At 45.2% G+C, this 18,025-nt stretch overlaps 2 pseudogenes; one reads left to right on the top strand and one right to left on the bottom strand.

Moving 5' to 3' along the window:
• Window positions 1-870: 870 nt before the first annotated feature.
• On the bottom strand, window positions 871-11,065 carry LOC149748607 (PRAME family member 8-like; annotated as a pseudogene).
• A 5,199-nt stretch (window positions 11,066-16,264) lies between these two features.
• On the top strand, window positions 16,265-17,491 carry LOC149748606 (serine/threonine-protein kinase MARK2 pseudogene; annotated as a pseudogene).
• The last annotated feature ends 534 nt before the right edge of the window (window positions 17,492-18,025 follow it).

The raw sequence follows: 18,025 nt of genomic DNA, 5'->3' as shown, positions 1-18,025 counted from the left end.
TGTTAAATGCATGTATTCTTTTAGTATTTTGCTAAAAGGAATTTGGATGTCTGGCCAAAACTACATTAAATCAATAAGGACCTCTACTCACCCATGACAGTCATGGAATGGTGAGGACCAGAGTCTTATTAACAGTGTTGACAACACCTTCCAGAACTGGCACCTTGCTCTTTGCAGTGAAGCCTTTCTTAGCACGTGCAAAGGCCAGGAACTGAAGTGTATAGACCCACTGGTAGAACCATGAAAAATACTCATGGCCAGGGTCATAGCCTGAGTCAGCAATGAGAGCCTTGCTGAGAGCTCTTCACTCCAGTGGTTCATTGGACACTGAATATGTTCTCCTTTGTTTGTATTAACCTTCTGAATAGCCGAAGAAATAAGCAAAGATGTAAGATGCCCCAGACAAAATAAGGAACTTGTAACAATGGTAAGGTTGCTGATCATAGACAACTCAGTGCCTTTTATTTTTTCATCAATAACTGGAGATTCCTGAGGTACACACTGAGAAAACAGAATAATATACCATGGAGGGCAGCAGTCAGTTTTCACTGTGGATCTCTTTATTTCTGACTATTCCTTTACAGCTAGCCACCCAGGGGTAACTCTAACATGTAGGTCTCAACCCCATACCCGCCTCCAAAAATTTAGGTTCATATTTGACTGTAAAAGCACATATTCCTGAAAGTCTCATCACCTCCCAGGGCCTACATTTCCAGTGCAATCCTGCACCCATCCTGGATCACCATTCCTTTACCTATTCACACTGAGCAGGTATCAGAAACCTTGAGTGTGTTTCCCTTCATAATGTACCTATGTCCTAGATTTCAGTTTCCATGTGCCCAGAAGAAAGCTTTTGATAGAGGCAGCCAACTAGACATGAGTATTACAGCAGTATATAATGGGCACCATGTGATTGCATATGTCATCATCAAAGTGAGGACAGGGGCTGAGGCTAAGGCAGATGGTCCTGGGCTGTGATAAGTCTCAGAATCTCAAACAGCTCAGCCCCAAGCTGCGCAAGTCTCCCTTTGAGCAGAACACCCTGAGGGCTATCATTCTCCTGAGGGACAGGATAAAACTCTTGACTTAAACAGGGCAGCCCAGTGGTATGTAGCAGCATCTTCTCCATGACAGCCATGGAGAGGAGGTTCCCACACAGGCTGAAGGAACTGAGCTGGGAGCAATGGCTCAGGGCAGGCAGGATGGCCTCACATTGGAAGTCCATGATCCCACACTAATCTAAGTCCAATCCTGGAGCACGGTTGCAACTTTCTCCAGCAGAACTTGGAGAAGCTCAGGACTAAAGTTTGTCAGAGTGACACCACTCAGATCCAGGCCTTTTAGCTGACTGATGTTTGGGCATAGGGACAGATGGGTCAAATCTGATTCTGTAAGCCTTCAGTTAGTTTTTGAGAGGCTGTCCAAGGTGGCCCTCAGGTACCTGGAGAGAAACCGAGCAATTAGTTCTTGGAAACTCAGGTGGCAGGTGAGCTCCAGGTGAGAGACGAATGATTTCTACAGGGCCAAGGCTAATCTGACCATCTGATGAGGGTCAATATACTGATTGCCCCGTCTCATTCTAGGCTGAGTCCTAGTGACTGAGTCACTTCACAATATCTTGAAAATTCTCTTTTCCATCATCAAGCTGAGTACAACATATTCCACTTCCTTATGAGGATGAACAAAGATAATGGAATGTACTAGAACATGCTAAGAGGAGAGCCTGAGACAGTCTCAATCAAGTGTGGACATCACTAAATTTTGGTATCGGGAGATGAGATAAAAAATGATTTCAACTCAGACTCCTTCAGTCCTTGCTTGGGCTCCAGATGCCTATATCCCTGGCCAGGTGAGACTCTAGGGAGACATGCATAAAGAACCAATGTGCACAAGGTCCTGCAACATCAATGGGGGTTGCCAGTCTGCAGGGGCTCACTTATTTCCCTGCATGATCTACAAACCTTCTATCACTGTTTATTGTCCTTTGGGCTCTGCTCCATTACCACCATCTCCAGAATCATGCTTTTCCCATATATTAATTACCTTACCTGGCGCAACAACTATTACACACAGGGAATTTAAGACAGGCTCACTGTGGTCACAAACCTTGTGAGCATAGAGGTTCTTTTCAGAAATGCTCTGGTCTGATGTGGTTTCCCCACTTCAATGTCCTCTTTACTTACCTATTTTTTTAAGTCATTCCAACATATACACCTTTTCCAAAGGAAGAAATCACAAACCCTCCATTTCTAGATCCAAACATCAGAGTGTATAATCTGTACCTCTCTAGTAGGGTGTCCCTTTCAAGAGCCACTGTACCAGTTTAGCCCCTACTTTGTTTTGTATGGCTGTGGGGTACCACCACTCAGGATAGAGCAGCAAGGGAGGCAGTCCAGGTGACATTCTAGTGTTGTGTTCACAAGTACTTGGCTACTGGTGCACTCTCACCTGAGCATTTGGCCTAGGCAGCCTTCAAGGAGGGAGGGAGATTCCAGATAAAGATCCCAGAGGTGGTGCAGCCTGAGAAACTGAGACGTAATTTGGACAAGTTAATGCTGCTCCTGCTCTTCAAAGCCAGACATGTGGATGTGGGAGAGAAGGAGTCTCTGCAAATTACTCATCTGGCCCAAGAAAGGAGCAAACGTGGCCAGGGTGGAGAGATGTCAAGTGCAGTCCACTTGCACCTCCTGGATACAGTCCAGGTGCACCATATTCAGGACCTTCATAATATTCTCACGGGCATTGAAATGAACTTCAGCTTCTTACAGCACAGGTGTATGGAAACTTTTCTCTGCTCCACCCATCACATGAGGTAGGTGAAGAAGTTAACCAGGGTCCTTTTCTTTGCAAAAGTTTATGAATGCCTTCAAGGGAGCCAAAGGCTGCTTTGTCCTCGAACTGTGCTCAGCCATTGGTGCTATTCCTGAGCTTCAGCATCCATGAGTGTTGGCTCCAGACCACATGCTCCAGAAGTTCTGGCCAGTATCCTGTAAATCCTGCACCTGAAGTTTGCACTTCCTATGGGGAAAAAGGAGATTGGTGGGGATGCATTAAAATCAACACAGAATGAAGCAACAGCCTCAAAATGTGACAACAGACTACCCATCTATACTGAATTTCAGACTCCTGATATCAACTTCTGCCTTGTCTTCTTTCGTCTCCACCTCACTTTCTTCCATCTCCCTTTCCCCACCCCTCCTTTCTGATTCTCCACTTCTGGTAACTTTAAGCATCACTGAGAGGAGGTGGGGCATGATTTTTTTTTTCAGGTTCCCCTGCATCGTAAGCACTCATAAGCTTTGGAAAGCATTTCCCATAGTGAGCCACGTCCTCTGAGCTTCTTCACTGCCATCTTCAGAATTCTCTGATCCATCCTTTTTCCATCCACTTTCCCTCACCACAGCTGTCTCCTCCAGGATGCCAAGGATTTTACCAGGCTACGTGAGTCTGACTAACCTGGGGCAAAGCTTCTGAGCAAAAAGGATATCAAGTGTTTCCAGTTCTGCTTGTAGGGGCCCCACATGAGGCATGTCTATCAGGCTCCCCAGAGGCAGGTTGACAAAGATATACCAATTATCTGTACACCCATTCCACTCCTAGGTGTATGCCTGAAAAAAGCCAAAACACTAATTCAAAAAGATACATGCACCCCAGTGTTCATAGCAGCATTATTATTGCCAAGATATGGAAGCAACCTAAGTATTCATTAACAGATGAGTGGATAAAGAAAGTGTGGTATATATATGTATGTGTGTGTGTGTGTGTGTGTATACACACAATGAAATACTACTCAGCCAAAAAAATGAAATTTGCAGTAGCTACATGGATGAACTTGGAGGCCATTATGCTAAGAGAAATAAGTCAGACAGATAAAGACAAATACTGTAAGAAATCACTTATATGTGGAATCTATAAAATACAACATACTAGTGAATATAACAAAAAAGGAGCAGACTCACAGTTACAGAGAACAAACTAGTGGTTACCATTGGGGGGAGGGGAAATATTGGGGTAGGACTGTGGGAGGTACAAACTACTGGTTGTAAGATATGTTCAAGGATGTATTGTACAATATGGGGAATATAGCCAATATTTTGTAACAACTAAAAATGTAAAGTAACCTTTAAAAAATTTTAATACAAACAAATAAAATAAGAAGTTTGGGATTAACATATACATAGTACCATATATAAAATAGATAAACAACAAGGACTTACTGTATAGCATGGATAACTATATTCAATATCTTGTAATAACCTATAATGGAAAAGAATCTGAAAAAGCATATATATATGTATATATACATATACATATATGTGTATATATACATATAGCACCTATACATATGTATATGTGATATATGTATCACTTTGCTGTAAACCTGAAACTAACACAACATTGTAAATTAACTATACTTCAATTTTTTAAATGTATATAAAAATAAATAAATAAATAAAAAATATATGTATCCAACATCAGAACTCCTAAATATATAAAGCAAACATCTACAGATATAACAGGGGAAATAGATGGCCATAAAATGATAGTAGGAGACTTGAATACTCTATGTTCGATAATGGATGGAACATCCAGACAAAAATCAGTAAGGAAACAGCAGAGTTGAACATCACTATAAACCAATGGACCAAACAGATATGTAGTGAACATCCAACAGCAGCAGAATGCACCTTCTCTTCAAGCACAGGTGGATTCTCCAGGATAAATCACCTTATAGATCACCAGATCACTAAACAAGTCTTAACAAATTTAAGGAGATTGAAATCATCCCAAATGTCTTTTCTGACCACAATGGAATGAAATTACAAATCAATAACAGAAGGAAAATGGAGACATTCATAAATACATAGAAATTAAACAATATAACGTTGGATCAAAGAAGAAGCTTAAAGGGAAATTAGAAATATTTTGAGACAAATGGAAAGTACCAAGAGATACCAATAAATATCTACATCATAAAAGAAAAATCCCAAATAACCTAAATTTACACCCCAAGGAACTAGGAAAAGAACAAGCTAAGGCACAAGTTAGCAGAAGGAAAGAAAAAAAAAATAAAGATCAGATCATAAATAAAATTAAAAAATAGAAAAACAGAAAACATAGATGCAACTAAGAGGTGGTTTTTGAAAAGATAAAACAAAATCGACAAACCCTTAGCAAGATTAAGGAAAAAAAGAAGACTCAAATAAGTAAAATCATAAATGAAAGACAAGACATTACAGCAGATGCCACAGAAATAAAAAAAATTATTAGAAACTGTTATGAACAATTATATACCAATAAACTGGACAACTGAGAAGAAGCGGATAAATTCTTAGAAACATATAACCTACCAAGACCGAACCAAAAAGATTTTGAAAGTTTGAACAGTCCAATAATAAATAAGGAGATTGAATCATTAACCAAACACCTCTAAACAAAGAAAAACTTAGGGCCAGGTCTTTACAGGCAATTCTACCATTCTACTAAACATTTAAAGAAGAATTAGTACCGATCCTTCTTAAACTCTTCCAAAAATGAAAGAAAGAACACTTCCAAACTCATTTTATGAAGCTAGCATTACCCTGACACCAAAGCCAGACAAAAAAGTCAGAAATAGAGCTACCATATGATCCAGCAATCTCACCTACATACACAAAGGAGTTGAAATCAGGACCTCAAAGAGGTATCTGCACTCCCTGTTCATTACAGCATTGTTCACAATAGTCAAAACATGGAAGCAACCTAAATGCACATTGCCTGATTAATGGCTAAAGAAAACGTGGTATATACACAAAATAGGATATTACTCAGCTTTTAGAAAAGGAAGGAAATCCTGCCATTTGCAACAACATGGATGAACCTGGAGGACATTATGCTAAGTCAAGTAAGCCAGACACAGGACAAATGCTACATAATACCACTTATATGAGGAATCTAAAATAGCCAAACCCTTAGAAGAGAGTAGAAGGGTAGCCATCAGGGCCTGGGGAGAGGGAAATGGGGAGGTGATGGTCAAAGGGTACAAAGTGTCAGGTATGCAAGATGAGTAAGTTCTAGAGATCTGCACGGCATCGTGCCTATAGTTCATAAAGCCATATTATGTACTTAGAACTTGGCTAAGAGGGTAGATCTTCTGTTAAGTGTTCTTATCACAATAATAAATAAAGAGGGTTGAGGAAACTTGGTCGTGATGGATGTATTTATGGCATAGACTGATGATGGTTTCACAGATGTATACTTATATCCAAAGTCATCGGGTTGTATACACTAAATAGGTACAGCTTTTTCTGTGTCAATTGTACATCAATACAGTGGTTTAAAAAAGTGAATAGAACCTGATTTGGTCTAGGGAGCTGAAGGCCTCATGGACAAAGCCACTGGGACACATTTATAATCCACATTAAGTGAGCAAGGCTGGCAGAGAATAATACAAACTGTGTCATTTTGACTATAGAAAAAAATAGAAAACATGCAAGACTCCAGAGATTACCTCCAGATGGTGGGATTACAGATGATTCTTACTTGTTTTTCTTAAGTTTTCTGTATTTCTTCTGCACAGGAAAAACAATGGAGGTGATTTCAGAATCTGAATTTGTACTGGTCACAGTGATTAGTTACAGGTGGCAGAATCCACTCTTTTGTGGTTTGGGCAGAGGGGTCTTATTCCTGGGTGTTAAGACTGAGATTCCAGGACCACAAGGGAACCAAGAGTAGAGGCCCCATAGCCAGGGACAACACAGCCTAGACAATCACCTGACTCCACCCAAGACTGTTGCCATGGAAACCCCGCTGTCTGTGATGCTGCTGCTGTGGAAGAACCAGACCCCTCTGTTTCCTGCCAGCCTGGAGCCCCATCTCTCCACCTCCCTGTGTTGCTCACTTCCACCTTTTAGATCTCAGGCAGGCATCTGTGCAGAGGAGCTGAAGCCACCTGCAGAAGCCTAACAGCACGGGTGTCTAGGAAATGTAGATTTCAGGTTTTCCAGAGATACAAGGCATGGAAAGAGGGGGTGGCATACATGCTGAGTGAGTCAGTCTGCAGGATCCACCACAGACGTGAGACAAGGGTGACAAAACTATAACACGTACCCTTGACCTTCTGAAGTCCACATGGCGGCTCAGTTACCCATGGTCTTCTGATAAGGACAGCAGGAGACTCCCTCAGTCCAGCGAGGGCTGGAGGCCAGAGCCCCTCACCCTGGCCTCCTCTCACTTCCAAATGCCAGCACCTTTCTGCCTGGGGCTTACCCTGCTGCCGGAGACCCTTTGGCCTCCTTGGGGCAGGCTTAGCATCCCCAGGAACAGACTCAGCCAGGACCCCAGCCGCCTCTCTGCGCTGGCTCCCAGGCTCCCTGGTGTGCCGATTCCTGTTGCTCACAATGGGGGCATCCTGTAATCAGGGCATTCTGCAGTGGGAGGATCCTGTAGTGGGGGGCATCATGTATTAGGGGGAATCCTGTAGTGGGGGCTCCGCAGTGGAAACAGCTTGATAACAGGTATAATTAGTCACCTTCCCTTCCTCTTCTCACTTCCCTACACCCTTGCCTTCACCTCCCAAATAAACTCCTTGTGCCAGAATCCTTATCTCCAGGTGTGTCTGGGCAGCTCAAACTAAAACATCTCTGGCCTGTGCACATACACATGTAAAGCCTCATCCTGGCTCTGAAAGACCTTCTGGGGACAGTCCCCTGGGGGTGGGTTAAGGCCTGTGAGGCTGCTTCTGTGACCTCGCATCCATTCACACCAGTTTGAAGTCACCCTCTTCTGGTTTTCATCCTCATGGGCAGGAAAGCAGAGGGCTCTGGGATGCTCCCACCGCCTGCTGCCCTGTCCATGCACATGCAGGCGTCATCCGATCGAGTTCTGCCCACCCCCTCTCCATGTCATGCATTGTTCCTTCTGCCCTAGGACCGGCAAGAGTGGCCTCTGAACATGCAGTTCTTGTTTTAAATGTGACTCTGCTGTTAGCATGTGAGGTTTGTCCATCTCCTTCATAGATTCAGGCAACAAACACTTCCCTGGAGCCAACTTGGCACCAGGCCCTGCATCACCCACCACAGAAGTCACCCTTCCCTCCATGCCCCTCAGGGCTGCCCATGAGCAACGCCCCTTGGCACAGAGCTCACATCCTCAGCTACACCTTCAGGCAGCTGGTGAGAGAAGCAGCTTTATCCATCAGCACCCCCAGGCCGGGTGTCTGCCTTATCTCCTTCCACATTCTTGGGGCTAATCATTCCTGACATCTCTAATCCACAGATGAGGCTCCTGGAGGTTGAGTGACATTCTGGGGGCGCTTGGCAGACAGTAAGATGTGGGGCTGGGAAGGGACCAGGAAGATCTGCTCAGGGTCCCTTCTTGTTTCCTGGTGTGTCCCTGCCTCTCAGACACAGGATATCCCAGGACCACGGGACTCCTGGCATTGCTCTGTCACTGCCCCTCAGCCATTTAGTCAGGAGCCTCTGCCAGTCTTAGCACCAGAGACCTTGCAGTGCACCTAACACACCTCTTGTCCTCATGGAAGAAGACAGGGCAGTAAACAGACATAGACAAGGTCACTTCCAAGACCCTGAGGGGTGGGGAAGCTGTCCTGAGAATGGCTGTAGAGAGTCTCCAGCTGACAGGGGGCTGGTCTGGCCTTGTTGCTGCCCCAGGCAGAGAGCACAGGATCTGCTGGTCATCTGGACTTTGTCACCTGCCAGCATCCAGGCGCTGATGCTGTGCTGGTGGTCACAGATGCCCACCTGGCAATGCTGGGCAGGGAGTCCAGAGTCTTTCTGGAAAATGGGTTTACACTTAGGCAACTGGTCACTTATTTGCTACTGGTGAGATCGAGGTGGGTGGGTGCTGCCAGGGGAGCCCAGGTTCATCCACCTGTGACATTGGACCTGGGTGTTTGAGGAGCAATTGGGAACTCTGCCCCCTTTTAAAAATAACAGTTTGCCACTTTGTCGAGCAATTGTTCGTTTTTTCCATTAAAACTTGTTGGTGTGGGACTTCCCTGGTGGCACAGTGGTTAAGAATCCACCTGCCAATGCAGGGGACATGGATTCAAGCCCTGGTCCGGGAAGATCCCACATGCCGTGGAGTAACTAAGCCCGTGCACCACAACTACTGAGCCCACGCTCTAGAGCCCATGAGCCACAACTGCTGAGCCTATGTGCCACAACTACTGAAGCCCGCGCGCCTAGAGCCTGTGCTCTGCAACAAGAGAAGCCACCGCAATGAGAAGCCCATGCACTGCAACGAAGAGTAGCCCCCGCTCGCAGCAACTAGAGAAAGCCCACATGCAACAATGAAGACCCAATGCAGCCAAAAATAAAATAAATAAATTTATTAAAAAAACACAAAAACTTGTTGGTGTACACACAGAAGACATACAAAACTTATCTACACACACGTGTACGTGTGTGTTGCATATAGTTTAAAGCTCCACTGTAGTTTAGACAAGGGTATTCACCACCCAAGTCAGTAAATGGGTGTTTCCATCGCATCCCGCCTTGAAAACAACCCTCTCCCTGGGGTGACTGGTGCCCTGACATTTGTGACTATGTTGTCCCTGCTCGGCCTCATTGTCTGACTCCCAGGCTGCACTGGTATTTTCTGTGTTATTTCATTCAGATGGACTGTGACACGTGCCCTCTTTGGGGACTGGTTGTCTGGGCAACTCTCCCCTGCTGCTCAGGATGGCCGGGCTCGAGCGTTCCCGTGGCTGCCCAGTGTCACTCATCTGGATGGGCCACATGCATCCATTCTCCTGATGGGACAGGCAAGGCCTGTTCTAGCCCAGGGCCCTGAGACACACCTCCCAGCCATGTCCCACGTTTCACTAGCATTTACATCCAGGACCAGAACGGCTGGGTCAAAGGGTTCTTTACCTTCTCGGTCAAGGCCAGTATCTCTTCTAAAAATGGGGCAGGTATGTGTGACAGACCCTGTGCAGACCTGGGAGGAGGGGGAACATCCATCAAACCATTATTCAAAGAAATTGAAGCTGCAGCTGCAGACCGACCCATGCTGGAGGGGAGGGCAGGCTGCTTTGAGAGGGGTGAACAGGGACGGAGGCCTGGCTGATGACCCCCGCCTCCCAGCCCATCCCCGAGTTAGGAGCACAGTTGCTGAGAGCGACCGTGGCCAGGAGGTGTGAGCTGCGTGAAGCATCCAGGCAGGAGGGAGGGTGTGTGCAGAGGCTTCGAGGCTGGAGGGTGTATGATTAATGTGCTGTGGCTGCCACGACACGGGCCACAGCCTGAGCAGCTTGAACAACAGAAGTGTGTCTTCCCACAGCTCTGGAGGTTGGAAGTCCCTGATCTCAGTCTGGTGGGGTCAGTGTCTGGTGTGGACTCTCCACGTGGCCAGCAGATGGCGGCCTCCTCATTGTGTCCTCGTGTGGTGGGGGGAGCCCTGCAGCCCCTTCCCCTTATGTCAGAACCTTGGCTCTACTGGCTTATGTTCCACCCTTAGAACTGTGTTCAAGGGTGCGCCTCTGCACAGGCCCCATCTACAAACACTGCCACACTGGGGGGTTGGGACCCCAACATATGAAACTGGGGGCCAGGAACAGTCCGTCTGTAACAGGGGTGAGAGGAGGTGGAGGGCCTGGAGCGGGCGTGGGGCAGGGGGAGGCAGCGTTTTGGTACCTTCCACTGTCAAACCAACTGCCCCTAAACGCAGTGGTTTAAAATAATCATCATTTATTCCCACGGGATTTCATGCTTTGGGCATGGCCTGGGGGACGGCTCCTCTCTGCCACATGTGAGCGCTGCTGAGGCCTCACTCACAGTGGCCGCTATCCGGGGCTCAGCTGGGCTGGTGGCCGGGCCTCGTCCTCCTCTGTGTGGCTGCCGGGCTTCTTCACAGCTTGGGGGCTGGTTTCCTAGAGCCAGGAAGCAACACCCACCTGTCCCTTTGCAGGTTGGGCCCACCCTGGCAGGAGTGTCATTTCTGCCATTGGTGAAGTCACAGTGTCCAGGTACAGCTGCTGGCCACTCATGTCACAGACCTCACTGTTAATAAAACTTGCATGAATTTCAGGTGTACAACATGACGTTTTGATGTCTGTGTACATAGTGGAATGATTACCACAGGCGAGCTAATTAATATGTCCATCTGCTCAGATAACTATCCCTTTTTGGTGTGGTCTGAGCACCTCAAGTCTACTCTCCCGGCGAGTTTTCCCCACATGACGCGGTGTCATTAACTGCTGTCAACGTGCTGTGCGTTGCATCTCTAGATTCACTCAGCCTACAGAACTGTGACTTTTACCCTTTGACCAGCCTCTCCCCACTTCTCCCACACCACCCCCAGTGACACATGGACCTTGTCTTCTCTCAGCCATGCGCTGCAGGAAACACAGCACATCTCCTGGCCTATTTATCTTCTTTTTTTTTTTTTCGGTACGTGGGCCTCTCACTGTTGTGGCCTCTCCTGTTGCGGAGCACAGGGTCTGGACGTGCAGGCTCAGTGGCCATGGCTCACGGGCCCAGCCGCTCCGCGGCATGTGAGATCTTCCCAGACCGGGGCACGAACTCATGTCCCCTGCATCGGCAGGCAGACTCTCAACCGCTGCCCCACCAGGGAAGCCCTATCTTCTTGACCTTGAAGTGCACGTTGGCCAGCTCTTTCCCCAAGCCAGCACAGCCCCAGATGGTTAAAAGACACCAGGCTGGAGAACACAAGAGCTGTAAAGTCAGAGCCAGCTGTCACAAATGCCCTCATCTGTGGCCGGTTCCTTTGTGGCCAGTGCACACGGGCTCCATGACTGGAGCTGCAGTTGAGTGTGTGCCTGCTGACCACGAGTGAGGTGCTTGGCTGTGATCAGATTCTCTGAGAGGTCTCTCACCCAGGAGAGGGTGCATAACCATGACGATGGATCTGATGTGAACCCCTCTCTGTGTCGTGGCTGTGGAGGGTGGACAGTGTGTCCAGCCCTGTGAGCCCACCTCAGAGAAGCCACGGTTTATCACACGCCCCACTCACCACCTAAATTAGCAGGAGTCCAGTGATGCAGGCAACACATTCACTTTACTCTTGTGTTTTGTTTCTTCGACTTTTTCTTGTGGACAACTTTGAACATACACAAAAGTAGGCAAATCAGTATAATGACCCCCATCCCCACGTACCCAACTTCAACAGTTATCAGCTCATGGCTGGTCTCATAATATCTATCCCCCTTCCACCTTCCTCACTGTCATATTTTTTTCAAATTTTTTATAGACCAGCACATGTACTGAAAAGTGCTTGTGTACTAAGTCTGTGGCAGGGTCTGTTTTACACGGTGAGTTCACCTGGTAATGACTCTAGTACCCAGTTCCAACGTGTGTGTGCATGTGTGTGTGTGTGTGTGTGTGTGTGTGTGTGTGGTGGCAGATGTTTGCTGCACCACCAAGCAACTCTTCCACACCAGCTGGGTGCCTATAATTCAGCTCAGTCCTGACACTGTCTACCTGGAGATAGTTAAGGGCTCTGTCCCACTAGACGGCCTCCACTTGAGATGCCAACTGCAAGCCTAGGTTCTTACCTGTACTTCTGACCAACAGGCTATAAATCAGAGGTTCCCACGACCCCCTTCTTGGGTTTGAGTAATTTACTAGAGCAGCTAACAGAGTTCAGGGAACCAGTTTATTATAATTCATAGAAGTAGTTAGGAAGTGTTCTTTCTCCTGAATTTTTTGGATGAGTTGGAGAAGGATTGGTGTTAGTTCTTCACTAAATGTCTGGTAGGATTCACCAGTGAAGCCATCAATTGGGCACAGAGCTTTTTCTGTAGAGGGGTTTTTGATTACTGATCCAATCACCTTACTAGTTATGAATCTATTCAGATTCTCTGTTCTTTGTGATTCAGTCTTGGGAGGGTTTGTAGTTCTAGGACTTTGTCCATGTTATCTAGCTGTCCAATTTGTTAGAGAACAATTATTTATAGTACTCTCTATAATCATTTTTTTTTTTTTGCCCCATGTTCACTTCGGATTTTAATAATTTGTCTTCCCTTTTTTTTCTTAGTCAGTCTAGCTAACAGCTTGTCAGCTTTGTTAATTTTTCCAGAAAACCAACTTTGGTTTTCGTTGATTTTCTCTGTTTTTCTATTCTCTACTTTGTCTTTGCTCTAATCTTTATTATTAACTTCCTTCTTCTAGCTTTGGGTTTAGTTTGTTCTTTCCTTTCTAGTTTCCTAAGTTGCATGAGGTTAGGTTATTGGTTTGAGATTATTGTAGTGTGTTTATGGCTATAATGTTCCCCTTAGCACTGCTTTGTTGTTTCTCGTAAGTTTGTGTTTCCTTTTCCTTCATCTCTAAATATTTTCTAATTCCTTTTGCGCTTTCTTCTTTGACACAAAGTTTCTTTAAGGTGTGTTTAATTTCCACAAATTTGTGAATTTTCCACTTTTCCTTCTCTTGCTGATTTCTAACTTTATCCCATTGTGCTTGGAGAAGATACTTTGTATGATATCTTGTAAAATCTACTGAGACTTAATTGTGGCCTAACACATGGTCTGTCCTGGAGAAGGCCTCATGTGCCCTTGAGAAGAATGTGTGTTCTGTTGGTGTGTGTGTCTGTTAGACCGAACTGGTTGATTGTGTTGTTCAAATTCCCTACCTCCTCACTCATCTTGTCTAGTTGTTCTATCCATCATTGAGAGTGAGGTATTGAAGGTTCCAACTATTATGTAGAACTATTTCTCCTCTCAGTTGTGTCCGCTTTTGCTTCATGTGCTTTGATGGTGTCATTAGGTGTGTAAATGTTTATGATTTTATCTTCTTGCTGTATTGAACCTCTTATTAACATATAATGCCCTTCTTTGTCCCTTGTAACCCTTTCTGATTTAAAGTCTATTTTGTCTGATATTAGTACAGCCACCCCTGCTCTCTTTTGGTTACTATTTGCATGGACTATCTTTTTCTATCCTTTTGAGTTCAACTTTTCTCCATTTTTTGGATCTAAAGTGAGTCTCTTATAGGTAGCAAATAGTTGCATTATATGTTTTTATCCATTCTGTCAATCTTTCACCTGAAGAGTTTAACCCATTTACATTTAAAGTAATGACTGATAAGGAAAGAGTTACCTCTGTCATTTTGCTCTTCGTTTTCTATATGCTTTATGACTTTTTTGTCCCTCGTTTCCTTCATGACCATCTTCTTTTACATTTAGTTGATTTTTTGTAGTGAAACATTTTAATTCCCTTCTCATTTCCTTTTGTGGATATTCTATAGCTATTTTCTTTGTGGTTACCATGAGATTACAAATAACATCCTAAAGTTATAACACTCTAATGCCAATTTAAACCAGCTTAATTTCTTTTAAAACAATTTTTTTATATCTTTATTGGAGTATAATTGCTTTACAATGGTGTGTTAGTTTCTGCTTTATAACAAAGTGAATCAGTTATACATATACATATGTTCCCATATCTTTTCCCTCTTGTGTCTCCCTCCCTCCCACCCTCCCTATCCCACCCCTCCATGCAGTCACAAAGCACCGAGCTGATCTCCCTGTGCTATGCGGCTGCTTCCCACTACTATCTACCTTACGTTTGGTAGTGTATATATGTCAATGCCTCTCTCTCGCTTTGTCACAGCTTACCCTTCCCTCTCCCCATATCCTCAAGTCCATTCTCTAGTAGGTCTGTGTCTTTATTCCTGTCTTACCCCTAGGTTCTTCATGACATTTTTTTTCTTAAATTCCATATATATGTGTTAGCATACAGTATTTGTCTTTCTCTTTCTGACTTACTTCACTCTGTATGACAGACTCTAGGTCTATCCACCTCATTACAAATAGCTCAATTTCTAAACCAGCTTAATTTCAATAACATATAAAACCCCTGCTCATATACAGCTCTGACTCCACCCCCTTTCAGTTACTGATGTCATAAAATTGCATCTTTATGCACTGTGTGTCCAAAACCAGACTGATAATTGTGGAGTTTTTTTTTATTATAGATTAGTCTCTTAAATCAAATAGAAAACAAAAAGTGGAGCTACAATTGTACTAGCTTTTCTAATCACCCAACTATCTACTTTTACCAGAGATCTTTATTTCTTCATAAAACTTTGAGTTACTGTCCAGGTTCCTTCACTCAAACCTGAAGGACTCCCTGCTGCAGGCAGTTCTGGCAGTTAAGAACTCTCTCCACTCTCGATTAACTGGGAATGTCTTAATTTCTCCCTCATTTTTGAAGGCCAGTTTTGCTAGATATAAGATGATTGGTTGACAGCTTCTTTCCTTCAACACTTCAAATACATCAACCCATGTCATCTGGCCTCTGAGGGTCCTGATAAGACATCTGCTCATGATCTTCCTAGCAAAGCTTCTCTCAGCTTCATAGACATTCATAATGTACCTTATCACGTCTTATGCAACAGAGCATTTTCCTATAGTATCGTGAAGTCAGTTAAGTTGTAACATTATTTTGAGACCAGAGTTTAAGGAAAAGGAATTGTCTATTTCAAGTGTAGACATTATGAGGTCTTTAAAATTATTACAGATTTACAAACTAGAAATGAAAATGTCATGGAAGCATCCTACAGATTTTAAATTCTAACAAAGTGAATACCAATCTCTAATAATGCACATGAAGAAAAACCTCTTTGGCATCCTTTTTCCTAGTGTAAAGGAGTCTTGAACCCAAAAAGTGAGAAAACCACTGTGGTTTGTCCCCAGCTGTGATTGGTGTTACTTGCTCTGAACTCACAGGGCACCACTGTGATTAAATTCACAAAAGTACCTATATATGTCCCCAGCTGGGCCCAGGTTTTTGGTCCTTAGAGCCCAGGAAGCTGTTTTTGGTGACCTGACGGACTTGGACCCACAGTTAGCTTGCTTTTTCCATATTTTTGTCATTTTGTTGATATTTTCCTTTTCTCTCTACTCTTTTTTTATTTTTCTTATTTTTCTTTTTTCTTTGCCTTTTTCTCATTTTTATTTTTGTCTTTTTTATCATTTTTTCTTTTATTTAAAATTTTTTTCTTCTCAATTTTTAAATTTTTTCAATCTGCTTTCTTTTTTTCCTTTGTTCTTTTTCTCATTTTATCTTAAATTATTTTTTTAGTTAGTATTGCTAGTATTAATAAAGTTAGCATTGTTAGTATCATTGGTATAGTTAGTGTAACTGGTAAAGTTAATAGTTTATTAGCATAGTATCATTAGTATTAGTCATCACTGTTAGTATAGTTAGCATACTTAGCACTGTTAGTATAGCTAGCATTGTTAGTTAGCATAATTAGCATTGCTAGTTAGTGCTATCTGTCAGTGTAGTCAGCAGGTCACCATGATGCAGGGCCTCACAACCCTCTCTACTGACAAGGAGGCTCATATTGACAACTACGAGATCCTCCACACCATTGATGAATGTAGGTTCGCCAAGGTGAAGTTGGCCTGGCACATTCTGACTGGGAGGTGGCTGTCAAAGTCATTAAGAAAAGGTAGCAGAGCTCCTCCAGCCTCCAGGAACTTTTCCGGGAAGTGAACAGTATGAAGTCTCTGAATCACCCCAATATTGTAAAGCTACTGGAGGTGATTGACACGAAGGAGACAATGTTCCTGGTGATGGAGTACCTCAGTGGGGGGGACATGTCCAGTCATTTGGAGGACCACGGCCACATGACAGAGGTGGAGGCCTGAGGCCCATTCCAGCAGGTGGTCTCCACCCTGCAGCCCTGCCACCAGAGGGGCGTCATTTGCCGGGACCTGAAGCCAAGGAACCTCCTCTCTGATGCCGAGATAAACATCAAAATTATGTACTTTGGCCTTCAGCAATGAACGTAAAGAGAGTGGCAAACTTGATACCTTCTGCAGCAGCCCCGCTTACGCTGCCCTGGAACTCTTCCTGGGGCAGAGCTATGACGGCCCTGCAATGGATGTATGGAGTCTGGGAATAGTTTTCTACTCCATGGTCACCGGATCCCTGCCTTTTGGGTGTTGGGACTTCTGGGAGCTGTGGCAGTGAATCCTAAAAGGGCAATACCCCATCCCACTGTATTTCTCCTCAGAGATAAAAAAAATCTCTTAAAAGATAAGGTGACCCTCAACCCTAGTGACAGAAGCACCTTCACTGACCTAATGAGGCATCCATGGGTGAACATGGGGTAGGAGGAGCCACTCAGGCCATACTGTGAGCTGTCCTGTGATAAGGACTCTGGGCTCGAGGTGGGACCAGATCCAAGACTCAGGAGCAGGCAGGAGGCACGACAGTGTGAGCTCTGAGGAACCCGAGGTGGGGGGCTGCACCATCAGCGTGAGGTCCTCCCTTTCCGCTGACCTCAACAGCCATGAAGTTGAGCCTTCCCTGAGGTGTCCACACAGAGTGAACCACTCTTCCCCACGTGGCTCTACCAGGAAGAAAGTGAGCAGCTGCAGGAGGACCAGAAGCCAGGGCAGAAGACCAGCAAGACTGCCAATCCCCGACCAGCCTGGAGGTGAGGACCATTACCTCCAGCCCAGCCCCCAGTGTGGCCCTGCGGCCTCCACCTCTACCAGCAGCACCAGCAGCAGGACTGGAGCCCCAGAGGGAACCTGCTGCCCTCCAGGTGTGTCCAACCTTGGAAATTCCTCCCATGCTGGGCAGCCTGAGAGTGTGTTCCCAGCCACTCCCTCTGGCCACAGCCAGGCACAGCAGTGGGTGGCTGGGAGAACATGGAACTTTATTTTAAAACACCTATGTTGTAGGCTGCCCAGCAAGAAGCATCACCACAAAGTGAGCCCAGTGTAACACCCCATGGATGACTGAAGCAGGAAGGTCAGGCCATGCTCCCTGGGACCTGGGACCTGGGATCAAGAACCTCCACGGCCTTCAGAAGCATTGTGTTCAAACACGTGGCCAGCTCAGAGGATGGTCTAGAGTGGCCTGGGAGACCAGAAGAGAGGCCACCCTGGCTGCAGGTCTGCCCCTTGACCCCGACTTGGGTGAAACTTCAGAGACTGGACTGCCGTTCCTGGGCACTTCTCCCCTCCCCCACTCTTCTGTCTTCCATGTTGGTGGGGGAGGGGGATAGTTCTCATCAACTCCTTGGTTCTTCCAAGTCTTGTTATT

This window comes from Delphinapterus leucas, chromosome 8 (genome assembly GCF_059928025.1).
Source record: "Delphinapterus leucas isolate spDelLeu-1000000601 "Yukka" chromosome 8, BTC_Dleu_Yukka2, whole genome shotgun sequence".
NCBI classification, from domain to species: Eukaryota; Metazoa; Chordata; class Mammalia; order Artiodactyla; family Monodontidae; genus Delphinapterus; species Delphinapterus leucas.
Note: the sequence above shows the minus strand (reverse complement) of the source record. Positions and strands in the feature narration are given on the sequence as shown.